Source organism: Podarcis tiliguerta (assembly GCF_965153285.1).
Source record: "Podarcis tiliguerta genome assembly, chromosome: 16".
Classification (NCBI taxonomy): Eukaryota; Metazoa; Chordata; class Lepidosauria; order Squamata; family Lacertidae; genus Podarcis; species Podarcis tiliguerta.
Window position 1 is genome coordinate 9,876,061 of NC_139549.1, and position 16,619 is coordinate 9,892,679.

Here is a 16,619-nt window from a genome sequence, read left to right on the forward strand (position 1 = left end):
GTCGTCCCCTTCTCCTTGTGCCCTCCATCTTTCCCAACATCAGGGTCTTTTCCAGGGAGTCTTCTCTTCTCATGAGGTGGCCAAAGTCTTGGAGCCTCAGCTTCAGGATCTGTCCTTCCAGTGAGCACTCAGGGCTGATTTCCTTCAGAATGGAGAGGTTTGATCTTCTTGCAGTCCATGGGACTCTCAAGAGTCTCCTCCAGCACCAGAATTCAAAAGCATCCATTCTTCGGCGATCAGCCTTCTTTATGGTCCAGCTCTCACTTCCATACATCACTAGTAGCAGAGGTAAAGCACAGCTATTTTAGCCAGTAGCCATCGATCCACTGCAGTTTCTTGAAATGGGCAACAAGAAAGCCCACTGACTTCCATTGGGCAAGTCCTGAGCACCTCCTGCAACTCACCCCACCTTTGATTCTCAGCAGCTGGTATTCGGAGGTGTGCGACGCCTCTGAGAGTGGGGAGCCTAGCCACCGTGTCTAGTAGCCATCATTAGCCTTTGCATCAAATTTGTATAATCCTCTTAAAGCCATCCAAGTTTGGGAGGCAGGGCCGGGAGGGGCCGGGAGAGAAGTCAGAAAGCCTTCTCTGTAATGATGCTGTACCCTTCTGACCCCAAGAAATGATGCCCCCCCAAATCAGGCTGAAATGTTTTTTGCTTGGAATAATTCCATATGCCTCAATTTCGTGTGGCCTGCAGAGGAGGGGGACAGAGATCGGAGAAGCTCCGCCCACTTTCCCAGTTTTCCGCGGACCCTGCTTCATTTTCACCCTACAGGAGGCGCAGAAGAGAAAAGGGCCCCCCTTCCTTGCTCTAAGCCTCCTGCGCCAGCTGCAGGGAACCCGCAGCGCTCTGTCCTTCCAAGAGCTCACTGCTGCTCCCACGAGGGGACTGAGTTCTTTCCTTCTGGGGCTCAGCCAGAGGTCAGGGTGCTCCTCTGAGGCTTAGACACAAAGGGCAGAGTGACACCTCATCCGCCCGCCTCCCCTTGAGTGAGTCACAGTCTGGAAGGATTCTGGCTGCCCAGACAGCCGGGGAGAACCTAGAAAGTCCTCAGGTGCCCATCTTGAATCACCTAATTGCACAATCCTTGCTCAGACTTTAGGGGGTGAAGTCCCTCCCCCACACAAACAATGGCAACTGTTACCATCTGCAGGCATACGCTAATCACCCCTAAACGCAGTCTCTGATCTTTACACACACACACACACCAGCCATTCTGTTAGACTCCCATGTTCTGAAGCAGTTTCTAAATTGTAAGTTCCTTGTGGCAGAGACCTGTCCTCATTTGCAAATACAGTGGTACCTCGGGTTAAGAACTTAATTCGTTCCGGAGGTCCGTTCTTAACCTGAAACTGTTCTTAACCTGAGGCACCACATTAGTTAATGGGGCCTCCCGCTGCCCCTGCACCATTGCCACATGATTTCTGTTCTCATCCTGAAGCAAAGTTCTTAACCTGAGGTACTATTTCTGGATTAGCGGAGTCGGTAACCTGAAGCGTCTAACCCAAGGTACCAATACATAATAAAGAACCTTAGAAGCGGATCTGTAACAAAATGTTGCAGTGTTCAGGATTCCAGACACTTTGTTCTGTTCCCGCTCTCCAACCATTATCCACATGCACCCATTTTTTCCCCTGAACACTCTTATTCCTCATAGAAAATGTGGGGTGTATTCCCAATCCCACACACTTTTTGTCCCATTCCCCCCCCCCATAAAGACTTCCTATTTCTGCCACCTTTGGGGTCCCTTGCAAACAGGGGTGTTGGAAAGCTCCATCAGAAACAGGAATTGAAACTGCTGTAACCCACACATTTGTCCGAGGTCAGGAGCACAAACTGCCTAAGCCAGTATTCACTGCCATTGCTGCTGCTGCTTCTTTACAACACAAACCGTACGTAAATAATCGTGTTACCGCCTGCTGATGTTTGATGTTTCCCTTCCAGGCACCAAAGTCAATTTATTAACTCACTACAAAATTAACTGCATCAGCTTTGGCCCCAACAGGCAGCAAGACGGACAGCGTAGGGTTTGGCCAAGGTAGAAGAGAAGCAGTACTGTCTGTGATGGAAATGTCTGGCTCCTTAAATCCCTACCTCTGTGTGGGGGGTAAGGGACGCGGGTGGCGCTGTGGGTTAAACCACAGAGCCTAGGGCTTGCTGATCAGAAGGTCGGCGGTTTGAATCCCCGCGACGGGGTGAGCTCCCGTTGCTCGGTCCCTGCTCCTGCCAACCTACCAGTTCGAAAGCACGTCAAAGTGCAAGTAGATAAATAGGTAGCCATGTTCAAATATATAAAAGGATGTCACATAGGGGAGGGAGAAAGGTTGTTTTCTGCTGCTCCAGAGAAGCGGACACGGAGCAATGGATCCAAACTACAAGAAAGAAGATTCCACCTAAACATTCGGAAGAACTTCCTGACAGTAAGAGCTGTTTGACAGTGGAATTTGCTGCCAAGGAGTGTGGTGGAGTCTCTTTCTTTGGAGGTCTTTAAGCAGAGGCTTGACAACCATATGTCAGGAGTGCTCTGATGGTGTTTCCTGCTTGGCAGGGGGTTGGACTCGATGGCCCTTGTGGTCTCTTCCAACTCTATGATTCTATGATTCTAGGTACCGCTCCTGAGGGAAGGTAAACGGCATTTCCGTGCACTGCTCTGGTTCACCAGAAGCGGCTTAGTCCTGCTGGCCACATGAACCGGAAGCTGTACGCCGGCTCCCTCGGCCAATAAAGCGAGATGAGCGCCACAACCCCAGAGTTGGTCACAACTGGACCTAATAGAGGTCCCTTTACCTTTACCTGTGTGGGGGGTGCTGGTTTGACTGCACACACAACAACATGTACGAACATCAGAGCCTGCTGGATTAGGCCAACAGCCCATTTGGTTATGCATCCTGTTCTCACAGTGGCCACCCAGATACCTATGGGAAACCCGCAAGCAGAACATGAGCACAAGAGCCCTTTCTACTCCTGCAACTGGTATTCAGAAGCATTGCTGAGGATTAGACAAATTCATGGAGGAGAGGCTGCCAGCCGCGATGGCTAAGTTCACCCTCCACGGCAGGATGCCTCCTGAGTGCCAGTTTCTGGTTCGAGTCCTGCTTGTTTGCCCTGCTGACCAGTGTGACTGCAGGATGCTACACGAAATGCTTTATCCCACCTTGAGGACCGAGATTCGAACCAGGGACTTTCCCGCACATGCACTCAAGCTGCAAAGCTGTGCCGTTGTGTTCTCTTTCTGCCTCGCCAGGTGACACTGTTGGGTTTATGCGCAGGGCGCTGCCAAGTCAGAGCCTGCCCTGGGAGGGAGAAGCTGGCAAACTGGCTGGACGGGTCTTGTCAGCAGCGGGGGAGTGTGTGGAGGCTGCTTCCTTCCCACAGACCTGGTGGCAGAGGATAGGGGCCAGGGGGAAGGAAAGCCTCTTGCAGAGAGGAAGGGGACCACCCCCAATCTTCTCCTGGCTCCCCCAGAATCCCCCACCTGGAAAAGAGGGGGAAATCCCTGGCCTTGGCATGGGGCAAAGTCTGTGCCCGCCAACTTGGCTGCGTCTGTGTCTGTGGGTGCGGCTGCTTTCAGCCGCATGCAGGAGTGGATGTGAGAGGCATCAAAGGACTGCTTTTAACTAGGGTTCAGCTGCAAAGAGTCCTTTCTTTTGCGAAGGGGAGAACATTAAGGTGTAAGGTGATGCAGACAGAGTCTCTGCCCCAGAGAGTCTCCATCCTGGGCAAAAAAAATGGTCATTAGGGAAAGGGATCAGGGAGTGAATCGGTTTGGCCTGCATTTAAGGGAAAGTGGAAGCTGTATTCCCGCACCGCAGCCTGGGGTTGGACTAGATGACCCTTGGGGTCTCTTCCACATCTACAATTACCTAATTTGATGAAAGGCAACGCTACCAAATCCAGACCTCCCAAAACAATATGCAAAGCGGAATTCGGGCATCGATCGGGATTCACACTTCTCCAGATTTTGTGACACAGGTTTCCAACCGACATTTCCCACCCCCCCACACAAAAAATGCATCGTATTAGGGGAAATTGTACATAAAAGGAATCTATTTGTGAAAATAATACATCAGGACTGAATTATATTACGGAAGACCGCTTGCAAAAAAAATGGGTACCCAATTCAAAACTGCATCTACGCATAGAAATAATAGAATCCTAGATTTGTCGAGTTGGAAGGGACCATGAGGGTAATTAATCCAACTCTGGAAGCAGGAATCTTTCACCCAGTGCGGGACTCAAACCCGTGACCACATATGTACCTTATCAGGAGGAATTCACATTAAAACACTGACAAGTTTTTATAAGGGTTTTTTCTTAACCCACTAATTTCTGCAGAAACATGAAAAGCTAACTTTAAAATGGGAAAATCTGAAAAAACCTGAAATGGACAGGTCCTTCCACCTCCAGCCAGGACCAGGCAATTGATTGTGGAGAGATTCGGGGAGAGTCATTAAGGTGAGCCCAGGCTGGTTTGTTCAGTGGGACTCAGGAGCCCCTTTCAGACTCTGGGAAATTGGGAGGCTGTGTTCTCCCCAAGAGAAGGGAGAGACCCTCTGTACATGCTCAGCGGTGCTCTTGCCCAAGTTCCGAGCCCGAGAGCTACTCGAACCCAATTGCAAAGCACCCTGGCTTCATGCCAGGGCTCTTGTTGGGCTGCTGTGCCCTTTGCCCAGCCACCTGCCCGCGTGACAACCCCTGTGCCCGCCAACTCACCCGGGCACTGCCCTCACTCCCTGTGAGCTATAAAGTAAGTTGATCACGAGATTCTTGCCCTTGCGACTACAAGCTCAACGCAAACATGCTCCTTACTACTCCTTGGCTATTTGTGTACTTGCTCTGGGCAGGTGCACGTACGCAGAAATCTCACTCCTCCCCTGGTGACTGTGTTGACAATGCTACGATAGAGTAAAGTCTCGCCTCACCCTTGCTCTGCCTCCAAGCTGGCACTGCTCCCTTGTTCTCTTGGGTATGTGTGTGCCGGCCTGCTGTGGTCTTCGCACAGAGATGGGGGAACCTGCCCGGACCTTCAAGCCACAGATGAACTACAACTCCCATCATCCCTGGCCATTGGCCACACTGCCTGAGTAGGGCTGGTGGGAAGTAGGAGCCCAGCAGTATCACGAGAGCCATGTGCTCCTCATCCCTGCTTTACACCTCTGTAGGCGTGTTTAATATGTGATCCCTGTTTGGTTGGGACATGGTTGGTCTAGGACAGGAGTGAGACACTTGCAGGCCTCTGACCATTGCTGAGCAACGACTCCCATCATCCCCTGCCATTGGCTATGCTGGCTGGGGCTGATGGGAGGTGGACGTCTAGGAATATCTGGAAGGGCCCCCAACTCCCCCATGCCTGCTTTCCATGCATTTAATATGTGATCCCTGATTGGTTAGGACATGATGGGTGTAGGAGATGAGTGGGGGCTCTGTTGCCCTCCAGATGTTGCAGAACTACAACTCCCATCATCCCTGACTACTGGCTATGCCCTTCCTATTGCCCTTCCTCCACTTCTCCAAATTAGCATTTGAGTTTGCTGTGTGATACGCAAAGAAGCCAAGCACAGGTGTTAACAGGAGGAGAGAAAAATTACAGGAGCCCAGCTTATTTTCATCAACTGACCCTCCATCGATCCAAACCTCTCCATAAATCATTTTTCTCACTCCAGCAACAAGATCCAATCCTATTACGCCTTTCCCAATACCGGAAGAAGTACTTTAAAACTGTATGCATTTTAAAGTGCTAAATCTTGCTTGGTTTACAAGCGCTGGGAAGCAGGAGAGATCAGACACGGTCAGATCCCAATTCGTCTGCAGAAAGCACCTTCGTGGAAGCACTGTGAGCAAAGAGAGGCTGTTCTAGGCCTGGGAGACAAATAGTTGGAGACCTGATAGACAGACAGAAAAGACTGCTGCCTTTTACGGGTTAAAAACGGGGGCTGTGCATCTCTCAGCCTCAGCATTCCTCATGTGTAAAATGGGCACATTACTTAGTGACCACTGAGCAGCTCCAATGGCATCTTTCAGCTATTTGTCATGGATCCCTGGGTCCTACTCAAAAGGTAGCTTTCGATGTGATATATGTGGGTCACCCCAGCGTGTGGCTCCAGCAGTCAGTGGCCTTGTTCCTTGAACCACAAATTTTGCAGCTGATTCTGCCCTTTTTAAAGAGGAATGCCTCTCCCAAGATGGCACCTGCTGCCACACACCAAAGTCTAATGAAATAATTCTCCCCGCCCCTCATTTCTTTTTTTTAGTCCAGCAAAGGGCAAATGTGGCTGGACACCGCAACTCCCATCAGCCTCAGCCAGCTTGGCCAATGGTCAGGAATGGCGAGAGTTGGAGAGTCAGTATATTTCATCAGCTAACCAATCGAAACTCAGTTTGGATCTCTTTTATTGGACACCCTTAAGATGGGGAAAGAGGACTTGATGTCAAACTTTGGTCCTGAGCGCGGAAACCTTGAACCTGGTGCAACAGACAGGCGAGGGGGCATAAAAGCAAGAGGTACTGGGACTGAAGAAAGCCACACTGGCTGCCCATAGACATGGGGGAAATAGTCCCCCCCCCCCGGCAGAACATCTATGTTTTTATTGGCAAGGGAGCACTCTGTGCATGCTCCATGGCACTATGATTCCCTCACCTGCCCCTGGACAGAGAACACAAGTGAGCCCTGGCTTCAGCAGATCCCTGGTGTTCTAGGGGTTGGGGGGGAGACAGAAGGGGGTTTCCAAGGCTACCCTCCTCCACGCCCCCCCCCCCCCAGATTATGACCTACTGGTTAAATCCTTTCTGCCCTGCAAAGGGGGAAACTATGTCTCTTAATTTCTGGGAACTTAGCCGGAATAAAGTGATCCCCTTCCGCCTTACGTGTTTTCTTCTTCTTACATGCGGGACGTGCGGAAAAAGCCTTGGGAGTGAAAACCCCGGCCATAAACTCTTGTTATCTGTTTGCTTTTATAGAAGGTCACTGTGTGAAGAAAACTCTAGAGAGGTTGCACGAATGCCTTTTGGCAGCTCGAGGGAGGCGGGGGAGGCTGCGGGGTCCAGCGGGAAGGGGGGCGTTGACATGCCTGGGTTCAGGAAGGTGGAACCAGAAAGAGAAAACATTTGTTTGCTTTCAAAACTGGGACTGTAATGCCTAGCGCAGGGGTCAGCAAACTTTTTCAGCAGGGGGCTGGTCCACTGTCCCTCAGACCATGTGGGGGGGGGGCGGTTTATATTTTGAAAAATAAAATAAAAAATGAACGAATTCCTATGCCCCACAAATAACCCAGAGATGCATTTTAAATAGAAGCATACGTTCTACTCATGTAAAAACACCAGGCAGGCCCCACAAATAACCCAGAGATGCATTTTAAATAAAAGGACACATTCTACTCATGTAAAAACACACTGATTCCTGGACCATCCACAGGAAGGATTTAGAAGGCGATTGGGCCGGATCCAGCCCCCAGGCCTTAAGTTTGCCTACCCACGGCCTACCGGATGGAGCTGGTGTGTTTCTGGACGAGAGAAGGAAGTAAGCGAAAGGAGTGTCACCACGTGCTTGGGATTTGCACAGTCTGGAAAGGTTTGTGCCTATAAGGCATGGAAATAGAAAAAGGACTACAGTGGTACCTCGGGTTACAGACACTTCAGGTTACAGACACTTCAGGTTACAGACACCGCTAATCCAGAAATAGTACCTCGGGTTAAGAGCTTTGCTTCAGGATGAGAACAGAAATTGCACAGCTGTGGTGCAGTGGCAGCGGGAGGCCCCATTAGCTAAAGTGGTGCTTCAGGTTAAGAACAGTTTCAGGTTAAGAACAGACCTCTGGAACGAATTAAGTTCTTAACCCGAGGTACCACTGTACTAAACAAATCCACCAGTGGCGTAGCGTGGGGGGTGCAGGGGGGGCCGGCCACACTGGGCGCAACATCTGGGGGTTAGGGTTGGGGGGTGCAAATCCACGGGTTAGGGGGCGCAAATTACTTGCCTTGCCCCGGGTGCTGACAACCCACGCTACGCCACTGAAATCCACTGAGGATCAGGCTGCTAATGGCTACTAGCAACAATGGCTATGTCCTCCCTCCACTGTCGTAGAATCACAGAACGGTAGAGTTGGAAGGGACCCCATGTTTCATCTAGTCCAGCCCGCTGCAATGCAGGAGTCTCAGCTAAGGCATCCGTGACAGATGGCCATCCAACCTCGGCTTAATAACCTCCAAGGAAGGAGAGTCTGTCACCTCCCAAGGGAGACCGTTCCCACTGAACAGCTCTTGCTGTCGGAAAGCTCTTCCCGATGTTTAGCCGGAATCTCTTTTCTCGCGACTTGAAGCCACGGGTTCAAGTCCTGCCCTCCAGAGCAGGAGAAAAAAAAGAAGCTTGCTCCATCTTCAATGTTCTTATGTTCATAAGATGTTCCTGCTTGATGTAGCATTGCTGCCTCCAGCTCACAAGGAAGCCTTCCCCACGTCCTCCCCCGGCAAAGATGCTGGACTAGATTAAGGGCTCATAGCCACAACGATGGCTAGATTTCTAACGCCCCTGTTTGGAGGCAGCAATGTGCTTCTGGAAGCCAGTGGCTGGGAACTGCAAGCAGGGGGAGTTTCAGGTCCTGCTTGCAGGCTCCTAGTGTGTTGGCCATTGTGGGAACAGATGCTAATACCAGACAGGCCTCTGGCCTGATCGATCGGAGCTCTTCTCAAGACCGTAGCGGAGGACCCTCCCAGAGCTTACTTTGCCGGGAAGGCCCTCGAACCCAGGACCTGTCCTCTTTCCTCAGTCCTACCACCTGAGACGCCAAGCATGTGCTCTGGCCGCTGCTCCCTGTGGCGGTTCGAAACTTGCAAGGGCAGGAGGAGAGGGAGGTTTGTGAAGGTAGCCTCCTCTCCAGCGTGTCGCCAAGGGGGAATCGGCTTACTGCGGCCTGCTGTCTGGCATGTCAGGATTGCCGCCAGCTCCTGCTACCTCCCTCTCGCTCACTCGCGCGCTGCCTGCTCCGTGTTGGGCATGGAACATTACCCGCAATCAATGCATCATTATGCGATAAACAAGAGGAAAGTTGTTTTGCAGACACGTCAAGGAGTTATCGCTTTCTCTGCCTCTCGCTCTCTCCAGCAGCTGTTTAAACGAGAATGGATCGGCGTTCGGGACCGACAAGCGCCGCCGTGCCGGTAAGGAGAGCTTGACGGACGGCCATGTTTAGGTGCTCTGGGGAATCCGCCGGAGGCTCTTACTTATTGGTCCTATCGACACAGGCAGCGGAACGGAGTGGTACAGTCCGGGATGGATTGTTCGGCTCGGAATAACTTAGAGTGCTCCTCTATGTCCTTAAAACAACAAAGCAAAACAAAGCGAACTCCCAGCAAGCAGAAAGCTAGCACAGCAAACCTTTCTCTGTGAGGGGTTATGTTTCTACTGCCAGGGAGCTGTTCCAGCTTTTGTTGTATGGAGGGAATTACTCGAAAACATTGACTTTCCCCAAGTTACAACTGAACTATCAGATCAAGTCGACCAAAATGGCGCGCTCAGGATAAAACTTTGCCCTGACTCAACAGAATAAGCATGAGAGTCCAGCAAACGTTAGCACATTCTGGAAGAAGTGAATTACAGTGGTACCTCAGGTTACATACGCTTCAGGTTACAGACGCTTCAGGTTACAGACTCCGCTAACCCAGAAATAGTGCTTCAGGTTAAGAACTTTGCTTCAGGATGAGAACAGAAATCGTGCTCCAGTGGCGCGGCAGCAGCAGGAGGCCCCATTAGCTAAAGTGGTGCTTCAGGTTAAGAACAGTTTCAGGTTAAGTATGGACCCCCGGAACAAATTAAGTACTTAACCCGAGGTACCACTGTATTGCAGAATGGCAGCCTTGTACCTGGAACGGCTTGGGAATTTTAAGGAACAACAACAATAAACCCAGTAAAGTTTTGAAAACAGCAGCTAAAATCAGTGCAGGTTTCAGAGGCTCAGTCAGCCATCTTGATTCGAATAGCATCCGATTGTATCAAAACGTAAACAAAAACCCACTTGTTGATCTCAGGAGCCATTGTGCGAAATTGTGGTTAAAATCAGTGCGGATTCAAACATTTCTGTCCTCCATCTTGATTCAAAATGGCATCCAGTCGTACCCAGAAATAGATGATCTCAGGAGCCATTGTGCCAATCTTAAAAGGTGTCTGAATGCACCACTAGCAAACACCTTTCCAAAATATGTCATGGGTTGCTAATTAAAAACAGGAGGCCTGAGGAAACTGGTACTCTCCTGAATGAAGGTGCGAGTTCATGAATGGTGCTTTGCCAGAGACAGCCAACACAGTGCCCTCCGGACGTCAGGGATGATGGAAATTGTAGTTCAGGGACATGAGCTACGTCAATGCTGTGCTGGTGTTGTCAATTAACACACAGCCACTGTTGTCAAGAGGTGGGGAGCCAGGCAGAAGGACACACATACCACTCTAGGCCAAACTTACCCCAAGTGGGCACTAGAGGGCTCTCTAGGCCAGCAGCGTGCACTGCACAGCACTTTTGCTGAAGCAGCCGTGATACAGTTCAAACCCCAGTTACGGTGCCCGGTTCAAATTCTGCTTGTTTGCTTGTCCACAGAGCAATGGCAATAATTAAGAGCAACACAAACTGTCCAGTTAAGAAACAGGGCAGTTGGAGCCCTCTGATCATGCGGCTCCTATCTCATCGAAACACCTTTGCTTATCCAGATAACAGGCTATTAGGGATGTCACAATCTCGAGGTCCAAGCCCCCTCAGAAGTTGGGCCATTATCTGCTCTCCTTTGTCTTCTTGTCAGACTTGAGAAGCCCTGCTTAGCATTTGAGGGAGGGGTGGAGAGTAAGCAAACCTACCCAGTGCCAGATTTACTATAAGCTAAACAAACTATAGCTTAGGGCCCCACTCTCTTGGGGGCCCCCCAAAAAAAAATGTAAAGGGGGAAAAAACTGGACGTACATTTCCAAAATATAAAATTAAAAACATAAAATAAAACCTATATACAGCAACAGTGTTTTGTGTTGTGTAGGCTCCTATGATGTAAGTAACGGGTCTCCAATCATGTTAAGCTGGAGCAGGGGTCAGCAAACTTTTTCAGCAGGGGCCGGTCCACTGTCCCTCAGACCTTGTGGGGGGCCGGATTATATTTTGGAAAAAAAATAAATGAACGAATTCCTGTGCCCCACAAATAACCCAGAGATGCATTTTAAATAAAAGCACACATTCTAATGTAAAAACATGCCGATTCCTGGACCATCCACAGGTCAGATTTAGAAGGCGATTGGGCCGGATCCGACCCCCAGGTCTTAGTTTGCCTACCCATGAGTTAGAGCTTAATAATTATTTCACTATTAATATGCTTCTTCTTAACTGCATTTCCGTTCAACAATTACTTTGATAAAATACATATTTTGTTATGTGCAAATGGCTTTAGATACCTATTAGGTCCATAAATTACCATATAGCATATAGTCAACACAAAAAACAGTGACAATTTGTTGTTGACAAAGGACAGCTGGACATAGAAAGGGCCCCATTACCTTCAGTAGCTCAGGGCCTCATCAGACCTAAATCTGGCCCTGAACCTACCCAGCGCTCCACAGCATTTTTCCTACCTCTTTCTAGAAGCAGCTTCCGTCTCCTCCTTCTCCCCTGCCATCTCCTCTGCCTTCAGAGCCCATCAGATTTGCTGACTCAGTCCAGCTGCCCTTCCACCCTGACTCAGCTGCAGCCTATCTTGGCTGATGGCTGGTGGGGCTGCCTTGAGTTGGCCGCAAAATTTAGCAGCTTCTTCCCCAATATATCACTTAAACTCGTGTCTTATACATGCACACACATATACATATATCAGCATCCTTGTAGGCTTGGGAATTCTACAAAAAAAACACCCAAAAAATAAGAGCAGTTTTTCCAAACAGCGGTTCTTTTCAGCATAGGTTTGGAAGGGTCCAGCCGCCATCTTGATTCAAAATGGCGTCCAGCCAAGCAAGAAAGAACAAGCTCGGTCTCAGGAAACCTTCGCACAAAATTTGGTTGCCATGTCTTGAGAGGTGCCCACATGCAAACAGGCAACGGACCGGCAGTGTTTCCCAAACTTGGGTCTCCAGCTGTGTTTTTTTAGACTACAACTCCCATCATCCCTAGCTAGCAAGGCCAGTGCTCAGGGATGGTGGGAGTTGTAGTCCAAAAAAAAACAGCTGGAGGCCCAAGTCTGGGAAACCCTGGATGAACTGGAAGAATAGGATCCCCTTTAATCAATGGATTGACGGCATGACGACACTCGCGACATATAAGCACAGGCATTGTTTTGACAAATACCTTGACATTTGGGACGAGATTATTCAGAATATAGTAGGTTTTTAATAATCATATCCATCCGGACAATAATATTATTTATATATCTATATAACAATTTATGGAAATGTAACTGGTTATATTTATGTCTTTCTTTCTTTATGTGTTTTTTCACTTTTTAATCTTTCCTTTCCTTTCGTCACTTTATTTTGTATAACTGAAATCCTTTCAATAAAATATTAACAAGAAGAACTTTTTGAAATACAGATATTATCTATAAATGCATATACATATATTGTGTACATTTATACACACATTCATATGTATATGCATATATAAACACACAGACACATATGAATTCCTATTTTCATATGCTTTTATACTACTATGTTACTGGCTTTGTATTATATTTTTGCTTTAATTTTATTTTCTATTTCTGACACTGTTTAGTGATATATATATATATATATATATGATCAATGCCACAGCCTTGAACTGTGATAAATTTGCTTTGCTGGGTTGGCGGTTTGTTTTTCCAAGTGATGCCAGTCCAGAACTGCTGTGTTTACTGGGCAGGCCTTATGCTCTATTGATGGGGGGGCTGGCTTATTATTGGGCTGCTCAGATTAGTTACCGGCTCCCCATACGTTCAGACCAAGGTCTGATCTTGCCCTGTTCACATGGGTTATTTGTTCTCGGATTAAGGGGAAGGAGATGAAAGGAGATGAGAGCGCTGGAAACTCATAATTCCCGTTCAAAATTGGGAAACAGAAACATAAGGATTTTGACCCCAGCTTTGAAGGGTTTTGTTTGGGGGAGTCAAGCTTGGAGGAAAACACACAGGTCACTGTGAAATTTAAGGCAACCACCTCAAGCACGGAAGCACCAAATCTAAGAACTTAATTGAGGTTAGAGCTAGCTGGCATGGTGCCTTCCGGAGCGGAACTACAACTCCCATCATCCATGACAACTAGCCACGCTGGCTGGGGATGATGGAAGCAGGAGTCCGACAACATCTATAGAGCCACCCACCCCCCATGCTGATAGACTCCAACTCCCATCAGCTCCAGTCAGCAGAACAGCCAATGGACAGGGCTCATGGGCATTGTAGTCCAGCAACACCTGGAGGGCCACAGATTCCCCAACTGTGCCCTATGACTTAAAGCCAAAGGGGCCCAAACTGAATCCCCCCACTGAGCTAAAAAGGACAGAGCTGCAAGGACGTCCTTGTGGGATTATTCAGTGTGAGTGCCTCTTTGGCCACATCCACAGCCTACATTTAAAGTGCTATGATACCGCTTTAAACAGTCACGGCACCCCCCAAAAGGATTATGGGAGCTGTAGTTTGTGCAGAGCATTGCTAGGAGACCCCGCTATTCCTCTCACAGAGTCACAACCTTCAGAGTGGTTTAACAATCGATCCTCAGAGCACTGAGGGTTGCTAGGGACCTCACTGCCCTCATTCCCCTCACAGTGCTACAATTCCCAGAGTGGTTTTATTCCTCTACCCAGGGAGCTCTGGAAAATGTAGCTCCCTGAGGGAGAACAGCCTTCTCCTCTGTGGATTTGTCTAACCCAGGGGTCGGCAAGGCTTACTGGGCATGGGCCGGATCACTCCCGCGGAGATCCCCCGTGGGCCGGACCAGCACAGCGCGAAGCCAGAAATCTCATCTGCACATGTCCACAGCGCCGGAATCACTTCTGCGCATGCCCAGATGCTGAAAATTGTGCCTGTGCAGAAGCGATGTTCGGTGTCTGGGCATGCGCAGAAGCAATTTCCGGTGCCACAGACATGCCAAACGCAATTTCTGGCATCTGGGCATGCGCAGAAGCAATTTCCGGAGCCGCTGAAGAGAGTCCCCACGCCAAGCTGCGCTGGTTTAGCGCAGTGCGCGGGGACTCACCAAGCGGGCGGCTCGGTTCAAGAGCAGCTCATGGACCAGTTAAACTGCCTCCATGGGCCACTTCTGGCCCATGGGCCTTAGGTTGCTGACCCCTGGTCTAACCCACTTTTAAAGCCGTCCAAGTGGAAGCGGATTCCCTAGTTTAACTGACCCTAGGATACCCTCCTCTCTTCCTCTCACGGAGCTAGTTTTCAGAGTTCCCTGGGAAGAGGGAACTGATTGTTGAACCACTGTGGAAATCTTGGCTCTGTGAGGGGAAGAGGGAGGTATCCCAACAACAACAATTTTATTATTTATGTGCCGCCCATCTGACTGATTTTTGCCCTGGGCGGCTCCCAACAAAACATTAAAAGCGCAATAAAACATCAACCGTTTAAAACTTCCCTAACAACTCTCAGCATCCGTCAAAAACTACAGCTCCCAGAATTCTTTGGAGGAAGCCTTGACTGTTTAAAGCGGTATCACCGCACTTTAAATGTATGGTGTGAGTTCCCTGGGACCTAACTGTTCTGGGTCAAAAAAGGGCCTGTCGGACGGCGCTGGTGTTGCCGTGTCATGTTTTCTGGTGTGACTGCTTGGATCAGCCCTTGTGCAACAAGTTGTTGTGGCACATGGGAGGCCGCATGTAGGCATAGTGCGAGCCTGGGCTTGCCCACTCACCTCCTGCTGCCGTTCCCTTCGAGCACATGAGTGTCTGGGTCCCTCGAGTTTACAAGCTTGCTTGTGTTTAAGGAGGCAGCCGCAAAAGCTACGCCTGACTCCGTGCCCTGCTTCTCTGGCGCGACCCCTAAGTTTCTTCCATGTGCCAAGAGGCCAGTGTGGGGCAGTGTGTTTATGTGCATGCACTGCCCTACTGCCCTCTTCGATTTTCCTTTTCGTTTTAGAGAATTTCATTTGCTGTTGATGGTAGTAGGTGCAAGTCTCTTGCGTTTGTTATTTTCACCTTTAAAAAGGTGTGTATTGGCTGTTCTTCCATTCCTGCACAAGAACAAGAGATGAGTGCTTTTGTGTGTAATAATGTAAAGCTTTGTTCCTGTTTCTTTTTAGATTATTATTTATTATTATTATGTATTCAACATACACTGCCCTATTCATGGAGGTCTCAAGGAGGTTCACAACAGGAACATTAGACTTTAAAACTATTTCTTTTATCCTTGTACATTATAAAAAGACACTTTGCCTTGAGTATAAAATTTTGTATATCTTTTGATGGGTACCAATAAAAATGTTTTTAAAAAATAGAAATGTAAAACTGTGAACAGCTGCCCAGCCGTATGAAGGACTATGTTGTCTTGCTGTGTGTCATTTTCTAAGATTGCATGTGTTTGATTTATCACTGCTGCTATATTTACTTATTTCCCTTTATTAAAAAATATCAATATTTTGCTTTCTGTCCAAATAGGTCCGCAGCAATAAAGCACAAAGCTGAAATACAACCATTGTCTAATAAAATAATTATTTAATGCAATCATTCATGAAAGATTAAAAGCCCAAAGTAGATAAATAGTGGCTGGTGCTGCAATTCTAAAACGTACTTACTGGAACAGCCTTGCCCAAAATACGTAGTCCAAATTTTTTGCACTACAACTCCCACCAGCCACGCTGTGCATGATCTTCTATTCCTCAATCACGTCCACATCTTACTCATCATTTTGCGGAACTCCATAAGCCCCAAATGTTGCAACCTTTCCTCGTAAGGGAGTTTTTCCATTGCCTTGATCACTTTGGATTACCCTCTTCTGAATCTTTTCCAGGAATCTCTTTTTAAAGATTCCTGTGCTCATGGTTCTGAACAAAGGACTGATCTGAGCATAGGGATAAGGGAGTCTGGGGAGCCCTCTAGATATTGCTGGACTCCAACTCCCATCAGCCCCTGGCAGCACAGCCAATGGTCAGGGATGATGGGAGCTGGAGTTCAACATTACATCTGGAGAGGCACAGGTTGCCCCTTCCCTGTCCTAACCATTCAGCGATCACGTACTGAATTCCCCTATGACACTGTAAAGCAGTGTTCCCCAAACTTGGGTCTCCAGCTGACTACAACTCCCATCATCCCTAGCTATCAAGACCAGTGGGCAGAGATGGTGGGAATTGTTGTCTGAAAACAGCTGGAGACCTGAGTTTGGGAAACCCTGGTGTAAAGCAGGAATGGGGAGCCTGTGCCCTCCAGAGGTTGCTGGACTCCAACTCCCATCAGCCCCAGCCAGCACTGGCCCAACAGTCATGGATGATGGGAAGTGGAGTCCAACAACATTTGAGGGCCGTGGGATCCCCATCACTGTGGGGAAGTTGCGTTATACAAGCTATGACCCTTGTTCTGGGGAATCATTTTCAGCCCAAGGCCCATATTCCTTCCTGGGCAGCCTTCCAGGGGCACAGTGGTGGGCGGCGCCAGAGTATAAAGTGGGTGGAGCCACAAATGCAAATACTGTAAAA